Here is a 6,880-nt window from a genome sequence, read left to right as displayed (position 1 = left end):
CAGATGACTTGTATTGTGCATTAACATATTAAATTTTTTGTTTTCATTCAAGACTTTTTCTTTAGAATTTCTGTCTGCAATTTACATTTGTTGCATCCCTCTAATAGTAAATACTGTATGCTTAATGTATACCTCTTTTTCCCTTTTACTGGCTTTATTTTCTTAATCTCTTCTCTGACAGTTCTTATAGATTTTACATTGCTCTATCATTATCTGGGTTTTATTTTGTGTGTGTGTGTGTGTGTGTGTGTGTGTGTTTGTGTGTGTGTGTGTGTGTGTGTGTGTGTGTGTGTGTGTGTGGATGAGAGTCACTCCACATGGGTGGGGAGGTTAAAGCAGGCGAAGCAGCACATCAAAAGGCTGCAGTGCCCTTCACTCTTATTTTATTGGACTGTTCTGAGTCCTCCGTGTGTCAGCGCTGGCCTCAGATCAGCCCTGCAGACCCAGACGGGCAGAGACAGGTCATTTGAGATCAAACTTACTGTTTAGACCCTGGTGACGTGACCTGGAAGCCTTAGGCACAGTGGGTGAAATGAGTCTGAGGGAAAAGAAAGACAGAGAGGAAGGTTGCTCAAATGGAACGCTTTAAAAGATGTGGGGTGTAAATCCAGGTAATTGTGCAGACAGTGGGAAGTGCTTAGCGTCGTTTTCAAGCAGGGCGACTGGCTGGACTTGTACCAAGTTACGTAAAAGCTGATTCATTCGTTTTGGTCAGTTGCTTACAGAATTGTTCACATTCTATTGCACAGATGGACTGCAACGGCTGATGGTGACAAGTCACATATTTAAGGAATAGCACACAAGCAAGAGTGCTGTTGTACTTCAATATCATTTATTTTAAGGTAACACTTTACCATAAGTTGATGTCATTAGTTGACGTATTAGCTAACAATGAACAATACATTAATTACACTGTTTAATAATCTTGTTAATGTCAGTTAACAAAAATAGTACATTGTTGGTTCATTTTAGTTCACAGTGCATTAACTAATGTTAACAAACACAACTTGTGATTTTAATAATGCATTACTAAATGCTGAAATTAACATTAACTAAGATTAAAGGCACAATACATCATTTTCGCCACTAGAGAGCGCATATTCAAAACAAACAATGAAACAAAGATGTAATTTGATGATGCCGTGATTGAGTGTGAAATCATGGGAATTGTAATCTTCATCCCCACAGCCGATGCAATCCGACGGGACTCGGCAGGAAATCATGATCATGGATGAACTAATATACTAAGGTTTTATTAATGTCACTGTAGTATGAAATACAGTGGGGATGAAAGCCATGGAAGCGAAACAAAGCTGCTAAAGCAATTGCTAATGAAGGATGAGCGTGATTCATGGATTGAAAAGCAGGTAGAGCTTTTATTATGACACAGCTGACCGCTTCCGCTCTTTCCAGTCATGCGTATGTGGGGTAAAACTGCTGTTTTATCATACTAGAAACATTTGAGTGTGCTGAAAGTTCTGTTATAATGCTACTCTGTGCGTTCGTCACCTGTCTAATACAATGCATAACAAAATAAAGCATCTTTAGTGAAGTTTCCATGATTTCTACAAAATAAAACTGGAAATCAAACATGGACACAGTCTGTTACACAACTTAAATTCTTATTTTCTCTGGATTTAAACATGCTTGGAAGCATTTGGTAGTAATGTAAGTACACAAGTCGACAAACTATATAACTCTATGTTTTTTTTATATATTTAAAAAAAACGTACATATTGTGCCTTTAATAAACACTGTAGAGGTGTTGTTCATTCTTAGTTCATGCTAACTAATGTAGTTATGAATGTTTAACTAATGAACCTTATTGTGAAGTGTTACTCATTTTATAAATAAAGTGAATATTTTTTTAAAGCATTAACCTTGATATACGCTTAAAACAGCCAAATTATATACAATTAATATACAATTTTATTCCTCTGATGGTAAAACTGAATTCTCATCTCTCAGTTTTTATTGGCGCTCAATTATTAATAATAGTGGTTATTATTAACGGTTGTTTTTGCTGCCTAATATTTTTTTGGGGTAACCTACACTTTTTTAAAGATTATTTTTATTTTATTTTATTTATTTTAATAAAAAAATGTATGTCTTTTCTATCACTTTTGGTCAATTAAATGCATCCTTGCCAAATAAAAGTATTAATAAATATATTAGTTTCTTGTGCAAAATGATATTTCAAGGATGTGACAATGACGATGGAGTAATGATACTGAAAATTAAGCATTGTCATCATAGGTATAAATTACGTTTTGAAATATATTTATATATTTTTACTGGAAAACAAGAAAAAGTACTTTTTATTATTTTTGGTAGGTATAGCTACCACTCAAGATGAGACAACCTGGTCTCCTGATGAAAACATACCTGTGGGAATGTTTTTGTGAGATGCAAAATACGAACCAATAAGTACATATCACTGAAGTTTCCAACAGAAATGTCCACTGAGCGGCACTAAAAGAGTGTTCGTTTTATGCAACCTGATCTCACGGCAATTCAAACATATTTCACAAGGTGGCTAATTCGTACAAATTCGTACAATCTCACTTGTACGAATTCATAAGTTTTGGCTAAATCGTACGTATTTTACGAGTTCCCCAACTTGTATGAATTTGTATGAATGTCCTTCACATAACCCTGCCCCTAAACCATACCCATCACTAGGGTCTAGGCAAATCGTACAAAATAGTACGAATAAGGTTGTACAAATTCATACGAATTAGCCACCTCCTAAAATACGTACAAAAAATTAGTCGTGAGATAGTGGCTTTATGTGACGTTGGTTTTGTATGTGTCACAGCAGTTCTGACTCGCTCCGTGAAGTTTTAAAATAACGTACCATCTGCACTACACCTAAACCTACCCAATAGTATGAACAAAAGCGTATGTGGCGTAAAAAGGCAATCACAACCATAGTGTTTCTTTCATCTTGAGTCATGTTTTTCACTGGATTCGTACCCAAGGAAGTCCAATTCAGTGCCAGCTGAGCTACTATATGGAATATATCATAACTGTGTAGAAAAATGATTACAAGTGCTCGCTGTTTTACTGCCTCTAGTGGACATTTCTTTTGGAAACTGCAGCGATATGTACTTATTGGTACGTATTTCGCATCTTGCAAAAAAGTTCCCACAGGTACGCGTGATGTTGAATAACAAGCACTGAATACTAACCCACATCCAGTGACAGGGAATAATGTCTCCCTAACTCTCATTTACTTAAAGGTTTCTTGTTTGCGCTCTGAATAAAGATAATTTCAGATGAAAGTGATGAGCTATGGCCTTTTATGGATTGCCTAGTTGGGTGATTAATGAACCACTTTAGTTCCAAACTTAGACTTGCACTTAATTAAAACCTAAAGTCTGGCCACAAATCATAATTTACATCACCCAAACCTCTGGACAGTTTTATAATAAAAAGTACAATTTGCTTTGAAATCAGTTTGAAAGCACTAGTGTGTCCACCGATTTCCGGTCAGATATTAGAATTGTGTCCTTCATAATGCTGTTGGCATGCTTTCTGACCTTTGACCTTTTTCTGTTATTCTTTCAGAGATCTCTGTTTCCACTTTGCTGTGATCTCTCCTCAACTTCCCAGCAAAATACGAGTCTGTACACAGAGGTCCACCTGCGCTCACTTCCTCTCTTCTAATCTCGGTCTTTACTTCTGTCCGATCGTGTGTTTTTCTGTGTATGCATGTATGGAAATGTGGGTGTGTGTGAATGTTCATTAAAAGAGTCTATTTTTAATCAGTGCTTTGTACTGTAATGTGCAATTAATTGCTCTTTACCTCTTCAAAGTGGACTCGAATCAAAGAACAAAATCCAAATAGACTAAATGTTGCTGTAGGCTTTCATGCCAATGTTAAAATCTCCTTTTCATCATTTATCGCTGATTCTTGAGTACTGAGACAAAACTAGATGTTGTTTTGCTTGCCTGTAATTCAATTTGGATATTAAAAACATGTTTTATTACGTTACAATTTGTATGACATATCAAGGTTATAAGGTTATAGACATATCAAAACTATAAAAGCACAATAAATTAAACGGTACAGTTATGTAAAGATCATCTGATTAATTCCAAATGTTCCAAATAAGTCCAAATGTTGATTTTGTCCCATGTCTCAAGAGTCAGTCTTATGCTAGTTCTCATTGATCTTTTGCTACTTACACTGTGCTCAAAATACATGTGTATATTTATTTTTTTAGGGCGCAAATATATAATCTGTGATGAAAGTGTAACAGTGACATTCTTTTTAGGAACATTCCTTTTATTTATTCTAAAGAAACATAACTGGTGTACATTTCTCTTTTAATATTGTAACCTGCTGTCTGTGTTTACCAAAAACTGGTATTATAAACTGACATTTAAATGCAGCAGGTAGCCTTCTATTACAGAACACCTGTTGATAGAGAAAACTGAGTTATTGTTATCATTTGCATAACCATAAAATCATAAATAGATTTTTTAAAGAAATAATATTTCAAAGGTTCAGTATCATGTATTGCACTGCTACTAATATTGATTATTTAAATTGATTTTTAATTGTTTATTGGTTGGCTTTTATTAAACAGTACAATGTAAAAACTAGCCCTCTCCATTTGTTTTGCTGTCTCTTATTCGCACACACACGCTCAAAGCTAATAAAACTTTAGCAGATTGTGATGGAAAGAGGACTGACATACAAATAATAGAAATAATAGGTTTGTACTGGCTCAGTCATTCACCTGTTAATCAATATTAGACAGGAACTTCATGGCACACTATTCATTCAGAGACAGCAACAAGCTCACTACGCTTTCCCCTCAGAGTAATTATTTTAACTGTCGGATGATCTCTGTAGTGAGCCGAGAAAGTCAACGCAGAATTTGAATGGGGTATAGTTAAAGCTTTTTCTGCCATAGCAATTTCAGTTGGTACCTCACTGATGGCTGCTACAGAATGTTAATGCTTAGCTGTGGTGTTTATGGATTGCTGTAGAAGGTGGTTAAAGGAATGTGTTGGTAAATGTTGAGTATATAAGTAGGACTGTTTTCATGCTTTCATTCAAGCATTCAGCTTATTTTTGTATATAATATGGAACCAGGTAAGTGTAGGGTCAGTATTTTTTTTTTTTTAAGACATAATACTACTATTACTTTTTAATATTTCTGTATACAGTGGTGTGAAAAAGTGTTGGCCCCCTTCCTGATTTTTATTTTTTTTTTGCGTGTTTGTCACACTTTAATGTTTCAGATCATCAAATTAATTTAAATATTAATCAGTTTCTCTAGCCACACCCAGGCCTGGTTATTGCCACACCTGTTCGCAATCAAGAAATCACTTAAATAGGACCTGCCTGACAAAGTGAAGTAGACCAAAAGATCTATTATCCACAAATGGCAAAAACATGGAACAGTGGTGAACCTTCCCAGGAGTGGCTGGCCGACCAAAATTACCCCAGCGACGACTCATCCAAGAGGTCACAAAAGACCCCACAACAACATCTAAAGAACTGCAGGCCTCTCTTGCCTCAGTTAAGGTCAGTGTTCATGACTCCACCATAAGAAAGAGACTGGGCAAAAATGGCCTGCATGGCAGAGTTCAAGATGAAAACCGCTGCTGAGCAAAAAGAACATAAAGGCTCGTCTCAGTTTTGCCAGAACACATCTTGAAGATCCCCAAGTCTTTGGGAAAAAACTCTGCAGACTGACAAGACAAAAGGTTAACTTTTTGGAAGGTGTCTGTCCCATTACATCTGGTGTAAAAGTAACACAGAATTTCAGAAAAAGAACATCATACCAACAGTAAAATATGGTGGTGGTAGTGTGATGGTCTGGGGCTGTTTTGCTGCTTCTGGACCTGGAAGACTTGCTGTGATAAATGGAACCATGAATTCTGCTGTCTACCAAAAAATCCCGAAAGCCATCTGTTCGTGACCTCAAGCTGAAGCGAACTTGGGTTCTGCAGCAGGACGTGATCCACAACACACCAGCAAATCCACCTCCGAATGGCTGAAGAAAATGAAGACTTTGGAATGGCCAAGTCAAAGTCCTAACCTGAATCCTATTGACATGCTGTGGCATGACCTTAAAAAGTGGTTCATGCTCGAAAACCATCAAATGTGGCTGAATTACAACAATTCTGCCAAGATGAGTGGGCCAAAATTCCTGCAGAGTGCTGTAACAGACTCATTGCAAGTTATTGCAAACGCTTGATTGCAGTTGTTGCTGCTAAGGGTGGCCCAACCAGTTATTAAGTTTAGGAGGCAAACACTTTTTCACACAGGGCCATGTGGGTTTGGATTTTGTTTTCCCTTCAGTATAAAAAACTTCTTTCAAAAACTGCATGTTGTGTTTACTTGTATTATCTTTGATTAACATTTAAATGTGTTTGATGATCTGAAACAGTGTGACAAACATGCAAAATAATTGAAAATCAGGAAGGGGGTCAACACTTTTTCACACCACTGTATACTGTGCTTTTTCCATGACAGGCTAAAAAATAAATATGGTAATCGTGACTTTTTGCCTCAATTAAATTGTTTTCCTCGCAATTTTGAGAATTTTTACATAAATTAACAATTACGCAATTATTATAATAATTATTATTTTATTCTGTGGTTAAATAAATGAACTGTGAGATGTAAACTCAAAATTCTGAGAAAAAAGTCAGAATTGCAAGATATAAACGTAAAGATATAAATTCCTAATTTCAATGTAATATAGCCTACTGATTTGGTGCTCAAAAAACATTTCCTTTGATTATCAGTTTGAAAGTTCTGGTGCTTGATATTTTTTATTTTTATTTTTTATTTTTTTTTTTTTTTACCAGGGCTGTAATGATAAATCAATGCATCACAATTCTTTCTGGAATCGAT

At 35.8% G+C, this 6,880-nt stretch overlaps 1 protein-coding gene across 1 annotated transcript in view; it reads left to right on the top strand.

Annotated features, from left to right (window-relative positions):
• LOC141343410 (t-SNARE domain-containing protein 1-like) overlaps positions 1-4,587 on the top strand; it is a 57,229-nt gene extending 52,642 nt beyond the window's left edge. Inside the window, exon 4 of the mRNA XM_073848010.1 lies at positions 3,571-4,587. The gene's annotated coding sequence lies outside the window, so the exon portion shown is untranslated. The remainder of the gene's footprint in view (positions 1-3,570) is intronic.
• Positions 4,588-6,880: the final 2,293 nt, after the last annotated feature.

The sequence above is a fragment of the Garra rufa genome, chromosome 9, assembly GCF_049309525.1.
Source record: "Garra rufa chromosome 9, GarRuf1.0, whole genome shotgun sequence".
Taxonomy (NCBI): Eukaryota; Metazoa; Chordata; class Actinopteri; order Cypriniformes; family Cyprinidae; genus Garra; species Garra rufa.
Note: the sequence above shows the minus strand (reverse complement) of the source record. Positions and strands in the feature narration are given on the sequence as shown.